Consider the following 18,676-nt stretch of genomic DNA (forward strand, 5'->3'; position numbering starts at 1 on the left):
GTGCTATGAAGCCATCTCTACTTAAAAGAAATCCATAAAATATAAGATATATCTTTAAATTTCACCAAGATTAATCATTCAATGTCTGTGTCTTCACCTTCACGTTTGACCCACCTATTTATTGTAAATGACTTACAAGATTATACTTGGACAGTTTCTAGTAATAATCTGTTGAGAGGAGAAATCATGTACAACAAGGTGAGAGGTCCTCGGAAGATGAAGAGGCGGTTCTGAGGCAGGGCAGGGTAAATACCCTACCCTATCAGTGGAGTAGTTAAAACAACCCCAAGGAGATGGCCTTAGGCGTTAGCAAAGGACGTAGAGAGATTTACAAAGGGAGGAAAGAAAATTCAGGCAGGTGCTCCAAGTACATGCAGAAGGTGCCAATGGCTCACCTAAGACCAGGGGTGAGCTATCTCCATGAATTATACTGGTGAACAGACTTTCCTTCAAAATGTGTGCGTTCAGTTGCTAAATTGTGTCTGACTCATTGTGACCCCATGACGGCAGTACACCAGGCTTCCCTGTCCTTCACTATCTCCCAGAGTTTGCTAAAACTCATGTCCCTTGAGTCATTAATGCCATCCTACCATCTCATCCTCTGTTGCCCCCTTTCCCTCCTGCTTTCAATCTTTCCCATCATCAGGGTCTTTTCCAATGAGTCAGATCTTCACATCAGGTGGCCAAAGTATTGGAGCTTCAGCTTCAGCATCGTCCTTCCAATGAATACTCAGGGTTGATTTCCTTTAGGATTGGTTTGATGTCCTTGCTGTCCAAGGGACTCTCAAGAGTCTTTTCCAGCATCACAGTTTGAAAACATCAATTCTTCAGCTCTTAGCCTTCTTTATGGTCCAACTCTCACATCTGTATATGACTACTGGAAAAACCATAGCTTTGACTATATGGACATCTATGGGCAAAGTGATATCTCTGTGTTTTAATATGTTGTCTAGGTTCGTCATAGCTTTTCTTCCAAGGAGGAAACGTCTTTTAATTTCATGTCTGCAGTCACAATCTGCAGTGATTTGGGAGCCAAAGAAAATAAAATTTGCCACTGTTTCCAAAGTTATCGGTCACAATGTTGAATGATAGTATTTATTCTCCCATCTTTATGCAACTTTGAGACAGTGAGAACCTTTAAGTAAGACATTTAAATTATCTATTAAAAAGGAAAGAGGCAAGCAGAAAACTCAGCAAGTTGATGCTACAAAATGGAGATCCAGAGAAGACACTACTGACATAGTTGGGGATGCAAAGCCCCAGAGGATGCAACCTGGGCCCTGTCAACCTTCACTGTATTTTGAAGACCCATCAACAAGATCTTTATCCTTTAAGAGTCATGGTTTTTGTAGCTACTTTATCCAGGCACTTAAGTTTTGTGTTTTATAGTCCTGGAAAAAAGTAATAGCTTATCGATGCCCACATGGCCTTTCTTTAGTTTCTGGTTGAAACCACATTGACTAAGCACCATCTTGACCTCACTGTCACACCAGTCTCACTCCACTGCCTCCTGCAGTCAATTCTGTCTTCATATTATGATGGTTGATTTTATGTGTCAGTTTAACTGGGCATGGGGTGCTATTTGGTCAAATATTATTCTAGATACTTCTCTGAGGGTATATTTGAATTGGGTTTCACATTTAAGTTGATAGACTGAATAGATTTCTCTTCTTAGGTGGGAAATTGGGTGGGCTGTGTTTAATCAACTGAAGGGCTAAATAGAATAAAAAAGTTTGACCCTCTCCTGAGCAAGAGGAAATTTCTCCTATCTTATTACCTTGAGCTGGAACCTTTTCCCCCAGCCTTTAGATTCAAACTGAAATATCAGCTCTTCTTGAGTCTCAAGTTTGCCAGCATATAGTCTAGAATTATACCATAGAACCACATCGTTGGCCCTCTGAGGTCTTCAGCTTGCTAAATGAAGATCCTGGGACTTGTCAAGCTCCATAATTACATGAGCCAATTCCTCACAATACCTCTGTATGTGTGTGTGTATGTATGTGTGTGTGTATAAAATAATCTGTGAAGGGAATATACTAACACATTTAATTGGTTCTAGTTCTCTGAAGAACCTTTATACTCCCATGATGTCTACTTAAAAAAAAATCCATCTCTTCTCAAGGATGTAAAGTACACATTATTGGACAAAAATAATCCCTTTCTTTGAATTAAAGCATTTTAAATGCTTAAGGTGTCTGCCTGGGACTAGGAGTGGTAGCCAGATATTGATCTTTAGTCACTTTTTAGAGAAGGGAAATTCTAAGAAAAAAGAGAAAGGAAAAATAAATGTAAGAGATCTGGATTCCTGGGCAGTGGAAACTGGAAAGACTACATTTCTAGGCTGAGAAAGTGAAGAAGAGAAAAACTAGAAAATGGGAGAGAGAAAAGATGGATACATAGAAGGAAAGACTGAGCATCAGATTGCTTTCATCTTACTTACTGCTTTGGATAGTTTAGTGATTCCTTCCAGTAGCATGACTAAGAAAAAGTTAATAGCAAATAAATTGGATGTTTTCACTAAGTATAGCTTATTTAATACATTTCTGGGTAGTGTCTTAAGCTTCTAGAAACCCTGTCAAATAATATGTATCACACATTAATAAGATTTTACTTATTCATATCCATGCAAATCATAATTATAGGAAAGGTCTTATAGAATTGCAAAGTTTAAAGAAAACAAAACACAAACAACTCAAAGTAATATTTAAAAGTCCTTTTTGTTTGACCAGTGGGATTCCTAAACAATACAAAGGTTTTCCTTCTTACACACTCACACCAGCACCCCTGGGCACCAGTGCTCCTCTTCCTTCTAAATTGCCCGTGCAGACACAACTCTTGCATGGAATTCTGTCCTCCTGAGGGGCCACGGCCTTACCTGCCTGTACCAACACACACTTCTCAAGGAAAGTTGAGGGTCCTCTAAGTTTATAGTCTAACTGGAAACCTATTTGCCGCCATAACAAGTAGTGATTACAGGGTCACTAGTAAAGCTCAGTATCTGTCTGGTAGGATAAAAGTTTAGTGTGTCATTTAAGAGTACAGTCAGAAACAGAAAATATGAAAGTAGTGAACTGAAGTAGAAAAAATGACATTGCTTTCTTAAATTAATTCAAAGAAATGATCTTTTATGAGACTGTCATCCTTTTTCATAGACCCCCTCTGATACTTCCCTCCTCTATACATGGCCCTTTCTCATAAAATTCTCTATTATTTTTATACTTATTATGGACATCTATCACTCCCCTACTTAGTATTAGATGTTTTAAGGCAGGCATGTGATACTGTTCTTTTTCATCACTATCCAATTGCAAATCCCACATAGACAAATGTTACTCATCTGAGAAAAAACTTCATTTAAATTCAAATTCTGGTGTTTAACTGGATTTCTTGATAGCCCGACTTGTGAACATTGTTTCTCTCTTGTTCCATTATTTTATTGCTGTTGTAAAGGTCCCCCAAAACTTTTGGGGAGAGAAAGTCATCAGCTCTCTGTCCCTAGAGCTCTTCTCTCCTTCACTTTCTCAGACTAGAGATGGAGTTTTCCCAGGAGTCCAGAACTCATACTGATTTGGTTCTTGCTCTTGCTCTTTCTAGGAAGTCAATATCTTAATAGCACTTATTTAGCCTTAAAAGTGGAGAAGGCAATGGCACCCCACTCCAGTACTCTTGCCTGGAAAATCCCATGGACCGAGGAGCCTGGTGGGCTGCAGTCCATGGGGTCATTAAGAGTTGGACACGACTGAGCGACTTCACTTTCACTTTTCAGTTTTGTGCATTGGAGAAGGAAATGGCAACCCACTCCAGTGTTCTTGCCTGGAGAATCCCAGGGATGGGAGAGCCTGGTAGGCTGCCATCTATGGGGTCACACAGAGTTGGACACGACTGAAGTGACTTAGCAGCAGCAGAAGCAGCCTTAAAACACAAATCTCATATAGAGTTGTATGTGCTTTACTCAGTATATAACTACCATTTCCAAACAGAAATGATCAAATGATGGTGATTTATCTGCTGCTGCTTATCTTTTAATCCACCCATCATTTATTTCTTGTGATTTTTTTTCTCATTTTGAGTAACAAATACTCTTGCTCATAGTAACGTCAGAGGAATAGGTTTGTAAATAAATATTTCCTATATCCCAGTAAGATGTTAGCATTGATAAAATGAGCACAGATTTTGTGTCCAGAATATCCATTCTTAATGCCAGTTAAGAACCAGTTATTTTGGTTAAAATTTCAGACATAGAGTTCTGTTAGCCTTCACAGTCACAATAGAACTATCTCTATTTAAAATTCAAGAACTTTCTGGCAACCAATATGAACAGATTGTTAATTTTTTCACCCCCAAGGAATATGCATCATTCATATGGCATGTTACAAAGTATGATTTTCAAAGTCATCTATTTTCTGTTCTCATTTGCTAATGTTAATATATACGGATGTTATTTGTTTATTTTGTGAGTTTCCTTCCAACAAGGAACAGATTTCTCACATTTGTACATTAAATAGGAGTAGCAGAACACATTTCATACCATGACACTGAACTTCAGTGATCATCTGCTCTGTCTCACTAACACAGAATTCTATCTGCCCCAAATAATGTGCTGTTACTAACAGAAAAAGATATTATCCCCAAACTCACTTTACCTGATCACTCATTTTCTCCTTTTCCAACACCCTGTTTTAATCTTAGACTTGGAGGCCTCAAATATTTTTAAAGCCAACCTTTTTCTCTTACTTACAGGGAGAGTAAGTAAGGTTGTAAAACTAGCCTTTCTCCAAGTCCATGTGATTTCCTATTCACCCACCATGTGACGTGGGGTAAGTCACGTATTTTCTAGAGTGTCCTAATATGGATCATGTACCCTAACAACATCTACCTTAGGAATGTATTGTGAAAGCTAAAAGGAAAATATATAGCTTATAAAATGTTAAATGAAATATATGTGCAATTCAAAGAGGCAATAAATCTTATATGAAAAATGCCACCTAACTAGAATGATCCTCAAGACTTTTTTTTGAAACATAACCAAAAACCAGAGAGAATATCTTTGTCTATAGCCATCAAATAAAGAGTATCAGAGGAGTAGCATCAGAAACATGATGAAATGAGATGCCCCTCACTTGCACCCGCCCTCTCTATTTGACATCTGTCAATGGACAAAATTACTTTGGGGAAGCTATGGGATCCAGCACTTTACACCACAAGGGACCTAGGAGGAGTCTTGTGCACACTTACATCAGGTAATAAGACCGTGGTCCTGGCTGTGGACCCAGAAATGGCCTGTATTCCAGCTCCACTTCCTCTCTTCTGTGCTCTAAAAGCCCCCGGAGAACACAGTCCTAAGCGGTCATCTTCTCACAAGAGCCTTTGGGGAAGTCCAAGAGACACAGTGTGATAGATCACAAAAAAGTCTTAGCATGTTTTGGAAGACTGAAATCACACTAAATATTTTTTCTGACCATCATAGTAAGAAACTAGAAATCAACAACAGAAGGCTAAGTGGAAAATTTACAAAAATGTGCAGATTAAACAACATGCTACTAAACAACCAATAAGTCTGAAGGAAAAATCAAAATGGAAATAAAAAATATCTAAAGGGGAATAAAAATGGAAACACAATATACTAAAATTTAGGGGATAGAGCAAAAGCAGATCTAAGAGGGAAGTTTGTAGTGATACCCACTTTCATTAAGAAAAGAGAATGAGCTCAAATAAACAACCTAATTTACCCTACAGACAAAAGAAAACAAATTAATCCCATATACAGCAGAAGGAAGAAAATAGCAAAAATTAGAGCAGAAATAAAATAGATACCAGGCAAACTAAAGAAAATATCAATAAACTTTTTTTTTAAGAAAAACAGAATTAACAAACCTTTAGCAAAATTAAGAAGGAAAGAAAGATTCAAAGCAGTAAAATCAGAAATGAAGTGGGAAATAATTACAATCGAAACCACAGAAATACCAAGGATCACAAGAAAGTACTATGAACAATTGTACAGCAACAAATTGGATAACCTAGAAGAATGTGATAAAATCTTAGAAACATAGAACCTATAAAGACTGAATCATAAAGACATAGAAAATATGAACAGACCAATAAGAAGGAAGAAAAATCAATTAGTACTCGAATATCTCCCAATTAAAAAAAGCTAAGGACCAGACGGTTTCCCAGGTGAACTCTTCTGTTGCTTTTCAGCTGCTTTTCAGTTGCCAGGTCACGTCCATTTATTTGTGACCCCATGAACTGCAGAATGGCAAGCTCCTCTGTCCTCTACTACATCTCAAAATTTCCTCAAATTCATATCCACTGAATTCTATCAATCATGTAAAAAAGAATTAACACTATTCTGTTCCAACAAAAAATTGAGATGGAAGGAACACTCTTAAACTCATTTTGTGAGGCTAACATAACCCTGAAACCACAGCCAGAAAAGAAAACTAATGCACAATATCCTTTATGAATATAGAGCAAAATTATTCAACAAAATATTAGCAAACAAATTCAATGGCACATTAAAAGAATTATATGCCATGACAAACTGGGATTTATCCCTGGGATGCAAGAATGGTTTAACATGCATACATTGATAAATGTGGTGAAGTGAAATGAAGTGAAGTCGCTCAGTCATGTCAGACTCTTTGCAACCCCATGGACTGTAGACTGCCAGGCTCTTCCATCCATAGGATTTTCCAGGCAAGAATACTAGAGTGTGTTGCCATTTCCTTTTCCAGGGGATCTTCCGGATCCAGGGATCGAACCCAGGTCTCCCTCATTGCAGGCAGACTCTTTACTGTCTAAACCACCAGAGAATCTATTAACAGAATTAAAAATCATATGATCATCTCAATAGATGCAAAAAAAAAGCATTCAGCATATATCATCTTTCATGAATAAAACTCTGAAAAAACTGGGTTTAGAAGAAATATACTTCAACATGATAGCCATATATGACAAACCCACGAGTAACATTATCCTCAACAGTGAAAGTTTGAACAATTTTTCTCTACATCATGAATAAGCCAAAGGAGCCTACTCTTACCACTTCTATTCAACATGGTGCTAGAAGTCCTAACTAGAGTAAACAGATAAGAAAAAGAAATAAAAGCTATCCAAATTGGAAATGAAAAAGGAAAGCTGTCTCTGTTTGCAGATGATGTGATCTTATACATATAAATCCCTAAAAACTTCAACAAGAAACTGTTAGAACTAATCAACAAATTCAGTAACTGTGGACTATAAAAATCAACATACGGAAGTCAGTTGTGTTTCTATACACTAACAACAAGACACCTGAAAAAGAAGTAAACAATGCCATTGACAATAACCCCCAAAACAAAAAAATAGTTAGGAATAAATTTAAGGAGGTGAAAGATCTGTACACTGAAAACTCTAAGACTTTAATGAAAGAAACTGAAGTGACAAGAAAATGGAAAGATATTTCGTGCTCATGGATCAGAATTAATATCATTAAAATAGCCCTACGACTCAAAGCAATCTATTGAGTCAAGTATGGTGACTTTAGAGTACCCCGAAATATTCTTGAACATTGCTAACATGGTAGATCTTAAGTATCTTCACTCCAAATAAAGAAATGGCAATTATGGAGATGATGGAGTAGTTAACTAAGTATATACCATGGCAATCATTTCAAAATACATGTATGTGAGATCATCATGTTTTACACCTTTAATTACACAATGCTATATGTAAATTATACTTCAATAAAATTAAAAATACATATTATAATAGGTACATTCAGTTCATAAGAAGACTTGTAGAAACCTGGGATGGCTACAGAACATGAAAAACATTACAAAATCAATTTGTATGAATCAAAATAGAATGGTAAATTGACATCTGAACTGGCAGTTATTCATGCAGAGAATCAGAACAGGAATATAAGAAAAGATCTGGGAAAAATTAGTTTCCAGGAGCTATACAGCTACAAAATTGCTAGGACCATGTCTACAATAGGGACCTCCAGATATTTAAATTCTCTAACTTCTGCTTTTAAACATGCAGGCTTACTACCTGATGGAAAGATCCAGTAAGGGCATAAGATAGCATTCATGAGCAGATTTTTTTTTTCAGTTTCCACCATATTTTAAAAAAATTGGAACATAATTGTTTTACAGTGTTTTGTTAGTTTCTGCTGTACAACAACATGAATCAGCAGTATGTATACATAATCATATGTATACATATGTCCCCTCCCTTTCCAGCCTCCCTTTCCACCCCACCCTTCTAGGTTATCACAGAGCACTGAGCTGAGCTCCCTGTGTTATACAGCAGCTTCCCATTTGCTATCTGTTTTACACATGGCAGTGTATATATGTCAATGCTACTCTCTCAATTCACCCCACCCTCTCATTCCCCCACTGTGTGCATAAGTCCATTCCCTATGTGTGTGTCTCTATCCCTGCCCTGCAAACAGGTTCATCAGTATCATGTTTCTAGATTCCAGGCAGTCTCACATACAGCTTCTCAGAAGATGATCCTACCAGTGTGAGCAGTCATGTTGAGGACTAGACAGTGGTCCTGCAACACTGGCACTAGCAAGCTGCTGTGTACCCTTCTTTCCAAACCTCACTCCTTTCCGTCTCTCCCTGTTCTCCAGGATGGGAATCACTAAAAAAGTAGCAGCGTCTTAAAAATGGCATTCATATGCCTCCCTGATAGACCTTATCTCAGGGAGTGAGTGTTAGGACAGGGTATGATTCTTCCAGGACAAGGATTCAGCTAGGTCTACCCTGGAATGTGGGTTGTAGGAGTAAGCTAGAGTGTGTGAGGAAGAAGATTTTGGGTTACCTCATTTATTTCAGAAAATTAACTCAAGGAGAGAAATAAGTTCACTGTTTGACTCTAAAAATGGAGCATAAGTTCAACATGGAAAATCCCAGTTTCTAACATCTCTGGGATACTGAAGCTGTTGTCATCATATAAAACTTTTAAAGGGGCAAATTATCACAGTGACTTACATGATGAGACGTAACCATCAAGTCTTTATAAAAGGGGTTTCCTGATAGCTCAGTTGGTACAGAATTCACCTGCTGTGCAGGAGACCCTGGTTTGATTCCTGGGACGGGAAGATCAGCTGGAGAAGGGATAGGCTACCCACTCCAGTATTCTTGGGCTCCCTTGTGGCTTAGATAGTAAAGAATCCACGTGCAATGCAGGAGACTTCAGTTTGATCCCTGGGTTGGGAAGATCCCCTGTAGAAGGAGACATCTACCCAGTCCAGTATTCTGGCCTGGGGAATTCCATGGACTCTATAGTCCATGGGATTGCAAAGAGTAGGATGCAACTGAGCAACTTTCACTTTCATTTCATAAAAGGCACCAAATCCCGTTAGTGAAAAGTGATAGTCAGCTAAGATATTTAATTACACAAGTTTTCTTTTATCATCATTTTTTCCTCTTATGTGAAGGACATTCTATAGACAGGCTTGTAAGCTAACAGTGCTTTAGCTTTAAAGCTTTTAATGTTATCTACATCTAATCACTAAATTCAAACCTACCCACCCACAAGGAGAGAAAGTGTGTAAATTGTCACATATCCCATTTTTCCAAGGTGCTTATGAGTGCTGAACATTTCTGACATATGACCATGTAAGTGAAACCAGATGTCCCTGAAAGTTTTTGTGCAACAATTTTCAGGAGGATAGAAAACTCAACACACCTCCTTTTTGCTTTTTGTTCATTAAGGGAGAGGGACTGAAAGTCCAGGCTGAGTGAAACGTAACAGAAGGAAGAAAGCCTTTTGCACAATTTCTGTGTAGTTGCTGATTCTTGTTCCCTCCTCCTGCTTAAGACAGTGGGTTGTCAACCACCCACTTACCCTCAACCACATTCTCGATCTGGGTATAACAGCTGTTAAGAGGAAATATAGTGTTTCCTTTCTGCTAATTTCAGAATATATTGTCTCCATTTGTTAATTTTATCACATTACTGAGACTCTGGCACAGACTTTCTCATGGTTCTCATTACCTAATGGTGTTAATAACATATGGTAATATTTTTCTAACTATACTACCTGAATAATATCAAACCATCTCTTCTTCAAATGGCTATTTGAAGTAATACAACCAGTCCACTTTTTTAACATAAAAATCCACTTGAAATAGGTATAGACTTCATTGGAATCTTGCTCTGCTCAAAAAAAAAAAATTTGATTGCATATGGGTAAAGCACAATTTCTACCATTTCATGGTACATCTTGAGCTACCAGACTTGAGAAGTTTTGTTACTTGTGCTAAAACAGTAAACTCTGCAAAAATAACTCATTCCCCACTTACTCTAGCATCTCTTAAATAGTTCTTTGAGGATTTTACTCCATTAACATGTAATTATTTTCTTTTTATTCACATCTAACTCTAGGTGTATGTGCACGTATTCAAGCATTTCAAACATTCACTTGTAATTTTAAAATAAATCATGTAAAGTAAGAAGCCTAGAAAGCTTACTCAAGCATAAAGGGAAGTGAAGGAATTAGTTGTTAAGTTGTGTCTGATTCTTGTGACCCCATGGACTGTAGCCCACCAGGCTCCTCTGTGCATGGGATTTTCCAGGCAATACTGGAGTAGGTTGCCATTTCCTTCTCCAAGGGATCTTCCTGATCCAAGGTTCAAACCTGCATCTCCTGTATGGCAGGCAGATTCTTAACCACTGAGCCACCAAGGAAGTCTCTACTCAAGCACCATAATTACCTATAAAACAACGGTTTCAATATATCTGGTAGGATCTTTCACATCTCAACAGGTGCTAGATGTCTTTTTTTAAGTCTGTATTGAATTTTTTACAATACTGCTTCTGCTGTTTATGTTTTTCTGGCCATGAGGCATGTAGGGTCTCAGCCCTGTGATCAGGGACTGAACGGCACCCTCTGAAATGGAACGTGAAGTCTTAACCAGTAGACTGCCAGGGAAGTTCCTTGATGTCATTTGAATAACAATGCAGACTACCTGGACACCAGCAGATGGGTATGAAGAAATTATCCTCGTTAGTTTTTAGTAAATTCACAATAGGAAGATATATTGGCTCAAATAATTTGAATACCTATATATCAGTAAATAAAATTTTATTCTAGTTTTGCTAAATCACTCTTTTGGCTTTGTTCATCTCAGCCAGGCTTTCAACATAACTCAATATAATATGAAAGAATGTTTTTAGTGCCTTTGTAAGAAATTAAAACTTTTAAGAGTAAATGGAAATAAAGCAGATCTATGGCAGTCCACTCCAGTACTCTCGCCTGGAAAATCCCATGGACGGAGGAGCCTGGTAGGCTGCAGTCCATGGGGTCGCTAAGAGTCGGACACGACTGAGCAACTTCACTTTCACTTTTCACTTTCATGCATTGGAGAAGGAAATGGCAACCCACTTCAGTGTTCTTGCCTTGAGAATCCCAGGGACAGGGGAGCCTGGTGGGCTGCCATCTTTGGGGTTGCACAGAGTCGGACACGACTGAAGTGACTTAGCAGCAGTGTTAGAGATATCAGTTTTGCAAGGGCAAGGAAAGTATATAAATGGATTGCTGAGAGGGCAAAGAAAGGGCAGCCAGAAAATACTGAGAGGCCATGGAAAGATATTATTCAATTTGAACCATGAAAGATACTACTTGTTAAAGATGCTATTGGGCATAGTTAATATGATACACCATTAAACAGGGCTAAAAGACACATGCTAAAGGTGTTTCCCCTATAAGGCCTGAGATATGAATTGCAGTGATTTAATAATTCATTGCCAGTTATGCTAAAAAATGTCAGTTTCTGGTTCCAGATTTTTAACTGGCAATTTATACCAACTCTAGGCAAGTTATACAACCTATGTGGCCATTATACATTTTTCCTCTACAAAATGACAAGAAGTAATGGCTTCCTTGGTGGCTCAGGTGGTAAAGAATCTGCCTTCAATGAAGGAAACCAAGTTCAATCCTTGAGTTGGGAAGATCTCCTGGAGAAGGGAATGACTACCCACTCCAGAATTCTTGCCTGGAGAATTCTGTGGACAGAGGTGCCTGGAGGGCTACAGTCCCTGGGGTCACAAAGAGTTGGACATGACTAAGCATGCACATACCACACCCCAAGATTGCTCCTCCAACTATTGGATTTTTCAGTCAAGAATACTGGAGTGGGCAGCCTTTCCCTTTTCCAGGACAGCTTCCCAAACCAGAGATTGAACTTGGTTCAGTGTATGTATACTTATATATATTTTAACTTTGCAACAGCTTTAGGTTTACTGAAAAATTGCCAAGATGGTACAGAGAACTTCTATATACCCCATCCCTCATTTCCTCTATTATTAACATCTTTTATCTGTACTATATATTTGTTACACTTAATGAGACAATACCAATACATGATTATGAACTAAAGCTTATAATTAATTCAGATGTCTTTGCTGTATCAGTCAGTTAAGTTCAGTTGCTCAGTCGTGTCCAATTCTTTGCAATTCCATGGACCGCAGCATACCAGGCTTCTCTGTCCATCACCCACTCCAGGACCTTGCTCTAAATCATGTCCATTGAGTTGCTGATGCCATCCAACCATCTCATCCCCTCTTGTCCCCTTCTCCTCCTGCCTTTAGTCTTTCCCAGCATCAGGGTCTTTTGCAATGAGTCAGTTCTTCCCATCAGGTGGCCAAAGTACTGGAGCTTCAGCTTCAGCATCAGTCCCTCCAATGAATATTCAGGACTGATTTCCTTTAGGATTGACCAGTTGGATCTCCTTGCTATCCAAGGTACTCTAAAGACTCTTCTCCAACACCACAGTTCAAAAGCACCAATTCTTCAGCTCAGATTTCTTTATGGTCCAGCTCTCATGTTCATATATGGCAACTGGAAAAAGCACAGCTTTGACTAGACAGACCTTTGTCAGCAAAGTAATGTCTCTACTTTTTAATATGCTGTCTAGGTTGGTGATAACTTTTCTTCCAAGGAGCAAGCATCTTTTGATTTCATGGTGGCAGTCACAATCTGCAGTGATTTTGGAGCCCCAAAATATAAGATATCTCACTGTTCCAATTCTTTTTCCATCAATTGGTCATGAAGTGATGGGACCGGTTGCCATGATCTTAGTTTTTTGAATGCTGAGTTTTAAGCCAGCTTTTTCACTCTCCTCTTTCACTTTCATCAAGAGGCTCTTTAGTTCCTCTTCACTTTCTGCCATAAGGGTGGTATCATCTGCCTATCTGAGGTTATTGATGTTTCTCCCAGCAATCTTGATTCCAGCTTGTGTTTCTTCCAGCCCAGCATTTCACATGATGTACAGTGCATATAAGTAAAATAAGCAGGGTGACAATATACAACCTTGACATACTCCATTCCCAATTTGGAACCAGTCCCTTGTTCCATGTCTGGTTCTAACTTTTGATTCTTGACCTGCATACAGATTTCTCAAGAGGTAGGTAAGGTGGTCTGGTATTCCCATTTCTTGAAGAACTATCCACAGTTTCTTGTTATTTATACAGTCAAAGGCTTTGGCGTAATCAATAAAGCAGATGTTTTTCTGGAACTCTCTTGCATTTTCAGTGATCCAACAGATCTTGGAAATTTGGTCTCTGGTTCTTCTGTCTTTTTAAAATCCAGCTTGAACATCTGGAAGTTCACGGTTCACGTACTATTCAAGCCTGGCTTGGAGAATTTTAAGCATTACTTTCCTAGCGTGTGAGATGAGTACAATTGTGCAGTAGTTTGAACATTCTGTGGCATTGCCCTTCTTTGGGATTGGAATGAAAACTGACCTTTTCCAGTCCTGTGTCCACTGCTGAGTTTTCCAAATTAGCTGGCATATTGAGTACAGCACTTTCACAGCATCATCTTTTAGGATTTGAAATAGTTCAACTGGAATTTCATCGTATATCTGATGTCTTTCATCTATTCACAAATATCGCCCAAGGTAACACATTACAACTTGTCATCATGACTCCTTATGCTTCTCTTGGCTGTGACAGTATGTCAGACTTCACTTGTTTTAATGTTAAAGACCTTGACATCTTGAAGAGCCCTGCACAGGTATATTACAGAATGTTCTTCAATTGATCCTCTTAGCTTTTTATAAACATTTTATTTCTTTATGATATTTATAAAATAATGGTTGGCACATAGTAACTAATAAGTAGGGTGTGAATGAATGAATAAATAAATGAAATACTGGATGTTTTTGTTCATGTGTAGAAAGTGATATATCAACATTAATCAATAAGTATAATAATTCTTGGGTCTGGATTTTGATGAGGCACTAGCAGCGAGAATGCTGGAGTGGCTTGCCATTTCCTCCTCCAGGGGCTCTTCCTGAACCAGAGATTGAACCTGTGTCTCCTGCATCATAGGTAGATTCTTTACTGCAGAGCCACTGGGGAAGACCAAAGGATGCCACAGGGCCAAAGGTGGTAATTAACCAAGTTTTACGAGTAATCTGAGGTCCGTTGAAAATGATGGAGAACTTTTATTCATCTTCAGTGTTTTTAATATTATATTTTATTTTATACCACGGTTAATTTAAACCTTTCATCAGTGATAAAGAGCTAGGTCATAACTCCTTGAAAGGGGAGTAGATAGGATGAGAGAATATTGTATCAATGTCCTCATTGTGAGATATGACACTTGGTGGTTGATCATTGTATTGTATCAGTTTTTTTATTGTGTAGCAAATTACCCTACAACTGAGCAACTGGAAACAACAGTAAATATTTTTTATGCATCACATTTTCTATGGGGCAGGAATCTAGAGAGGATTAGTGGACAGTTTTGGTTTAGAGTCTTTTGTGAAGTTGCAAGTCAAGATGTCAAGATGTCAAGATGTCAGGTAGGATTGCATATTTGTGAAAGCTTGGACTAGATTATCTGCATCCATGAGTCACTCAGAAGGATAGAAAGTTTGTGCTGGTCATTGGCAGGGAGACCACATGGACCTTTCCTCAGGTCCATGTATAAAGTGTCCTTACAATACTTGAATGTCCTTACAACATGACAGCTGAGTTCCCCAAGAGCAATCAATACAAGAGAAAGGGAGGCAGAAAGCTCAATGTAGGTATAATTAAGATTCAGAGGTCATACACTGTCAGCCTGTCAAGTATTCTACTGGGTATAGAGGCCAAGCATGATTTAATATGGGAGGAGACTGCAAGGCTACGAGTACTAGGAGCCAGGAATACTTGGGTGCCATCTTGGAGGCTGGCTACCATATGTACCATCTTTAAAACATGGAAAAATTAAGTGAATGAAGGACAAGCATAGTAGATAAAGTATAAATATGGGATTGACATGAAGCAAGTAAGCTGATAATCTTTGTGTATAATGTTGTGATCTGCTTCAGAAAAGATGTAGCATCTTAGTTTTATGAAAAATAAGCCTATAGATAGACCTTAGTAATATTCTAGGATATTGTTTTAGGGTTTTTGGAATTTTACACATTGACTTTATTATTATTAGTGACTTAATTAGAGGATCAGTAAACAAAGGTACTCATGAATGGAAAGGTGCAAAGTTTGAACCAATGTATATCTGAGCTGTGTGTGAATAAATGATTTGGTTAAACCCTGTAACTCTGAGGTCAGAGACCTAGTTAATGCCTGTACAACAAAAGTTAATGCTCAGGATTTTGTTCTCAGGCTATTAATATTCATAGGTCTGGATGGTATTACTATAAGTGAATTAATAAATGAGTAGGTATATCTATATAGAAGACAAGGGAATCATATGTGGTCCAATTATGAGTGTTTAATATATTTCTGCTATTAATACATTTCTTAAGTGCTCAATTCCAATGCAAATCTATTTGGATAAATAGCATACAGAGATAAATACCTGGAAATCAATGTTCTGAATTATTTGAGAAGTGCTGACTGCTTATTGAAAATAAGAAGATATAATCTAATTTGTTATGTCTGGGAGTAATGACAGAGAAGGCAATGGCAACCCACTCCAGTACTCTTGCCTGGAGAATCCCATGGGCAGAGGAGCCTGGTAGGCTGCAGTCCATGGGGTTGCTAAGAGTCGGATATGGATATGACTGAGCGAATCCACTTTCACTTTTCACTTGTATGCATTGGAGAAGGAAATGGCAACCCACTCCAGTGTTCTTGCCTGGAGAATCCCAGCGACGGGGAGCCTGGTAGGCTGCTGTCTATGGGGTCACAAAGAGTTGGACACGACTGAAACGACTTAGCAGTAGCAGCAGCAGCAGCAGTATATTATTGCAGATTAACAAAAACCAAACTGGAATCTTTTCATTATTTTTATCTTTCCCAGCCAATTTAGCAACAGTTCAGAAAAAAAAAATTAATTTAGAAGTTTAATAAGAGGGATTTCCCTGCTTGTCCAGTGGTTAAGAATCTGCTCTCAATGCAGGGGGCCTGGGTTTAATCCTTGGTCAAGTAACTAGATCCCACATGCTGAAACTAAAACCCACTGTAGCCAACCCCCCCCCAAAAAAAAAGAAATTTAATGAGAAAAATATTACTAGAAACTATTTCATGGAGAAATGCAGATGTGAGAATGGAAAGGACATTTTTAAAATGGTGAGTTATTATCAAATCATTACATTTACATTATTTTATTTTCCCACACAAGATGGGGAAAGAATGTAAATACAGATGAGGAAAGACACCATAAAGATAACACTGGACAACTGAGGATTTGGTCCACCACTGGAATCAGGAAAAAGGGTAAAATTATTCTGCCTGTAGGGCAATAACGTGTTGGAAATGGAGTTATGCTAAACATAACCTTTCCCCAACCTTTATTCAAGGTAGAAGCTAAAAATTCTCTTTTCACACATAATTTCATCATGCAATTACCTCAGAGGAAAAAGATAACAAATACAACCTTGACAGGCAGTGCAATCGTTTGAAGTAGCCTTTCCTCCTTCTAAAAATCTGAGTTCACCAGATATTATTTCAGATTAAATACGGCACTAAATTTTCTGATAAGAAAATGGGCAAACACTAGGCAGATAAACAATATATTGATTAATATATATTGTTTTAATTCAGTAAAGTAATAGCTATTTACAAAGCATTTGGTTGTATCACCATTATTTCAATGATGAACTCAGTTGAATAATAAAACAACAAGGATTTCCTCAATGGACCATTTCTCAGCTTGTGCAATTTACTTTAAATATTAAGTTTAAAGGAAAAAGAGCTTGCCATCTTATCAGTTCTTTCAGGCTGCCGTATTTTACCATACTATAGCAAACTAATAATTATCAATCCTTAGATGCCCTTCTTTTGCAAATTAGTTTCAGAAAAGCAATTTAAAAGTTTCTTCATTTTTCTCAGTAGACTACAAGATAATATTCTTTTAATTGCAAGGATTGGAACGCTTGATACTTTCCATTTTTAGTACAGCATATTGACTGCAGTCATTATTCTATTTTGTACTTTTGTAGTGATATTACTCCACTGCTACTCTATTTCAGATAAATTAAGGAACACTAATTCTGATTCATCCTTTGAGCCAAGGTCAAAACTGCCTGTTGCAGATGCAAAGTAGTAACAGTATCTTTTTTAACCCCACAGTGGAGCTCTCAAATGTTCAGACAGCAGAAGAGAAATTATGCACCAGAGAAAATGACACCCTCTTCAGTCTATATGTGTGTGTGCATCTAAGACACTTCAGTTGTGTCCGACTCTTTGAGACCCTATGGACTGCAGCTCACCAAGCCCCTCTGTCCCTGGAATTCTCCATGCAAGAATACTGGAGTGGGTTGCCATGCCTTTCTCTAGGGGGTTTTCCCGACCCAGGTATCAAACATGTCTCTTATGTCTCCTGCATCGGTAGGCATGTTCTTTACCACAAGGGCCACCTAGGAAGCCCCAATCTGTATGTGTTACTCTTCTGTAAATGCATACAGCTATAAATGCATACAGCTGATGCTACTTAGTGTACATAAGAAAAAAGACACAATGAAAATCTGCTAATTATTATTTGAAATAAACTTGGCTGGCTTGGTTAAAATTCACTAACTGTTTAAAATCCAAAGTTAAAATAACATAAAACTAACAGAATATAAAATGTAAAGGGATAATTTAGACTTCAAAAGTTGATTTCCTGGCAAACTAAATTTTATCTATTAAAGGATATGGAAGAGAGCTAGTTATTTAATTAGGATCCAGGAAAATGAGAATACCCAGGTTTTCTGGGAGTGTTTCCTAGAGGCAATGATAAAAACTAAGTGATTTTATGATTGGAAATAGTTAGCATGGGAGCGCAGAAGTTTTTTCTTCCCTCCCATTAAGTGTGAGTCTCTGAAGTCAATTCTGAACGTGGTTGGAAGGTGGTAATTCAGGAATGTGGTTGGAAGGTGCTTGAAGTCAGAGTTATACCAGAATCAAACTCCTGCTTAAAGGAAACCTGGGACTTAACAGAAGTAAACTTATTAACAGTAAGTGGAAATAGCACACAACTCAAGCATGGACAAGGGGAAGGTCTTAAGGCTGAGTTTGAGGTTGCTGTGGGAATAAGCACAGGGTTCTAATGGAGCTCATAATGTGGATAAGAATGAAGAATGTAAAAAAGAATTTATAGGTGTAGGAAGAGCAGAGCCATCTTTAACAATGGCAGGGCCATAAGAGCATTTGTTATTCAGTATTCTCAGGGATGGTTACATGTCCACTCACACACAAATAATTAAAATCCTATTATTTAAGTTGGTAAGCAATGAACAGAAGATAAA

General features: G+C 38.0%; 1 pseudogene; it reads right to left on the reverse strand.

Moving 5' to 3' along the window:
• LOC104998512 overlaps positions 1-18,676 on the reverse strand; it is a 117,834-nt pseudogene that overhangs the window by 44,577 nt on the left and 54,581 nt on the right.

Source organism: Bison bison, unplaced genomic scaffold (assembly GCF_000754665.1).
Source record: "Bison bison bison isolate TAMUID 2011002044 unplaced genomic scaffold, Bison_UMD1.0 scf7180017864330, whole genome shotgun sequence".
Lineage (NCBI taxonomy): Eukaryota > Metazoa > Chordata > Mammalia > Artiodactyla > Bovidae > Bison > Bison bison.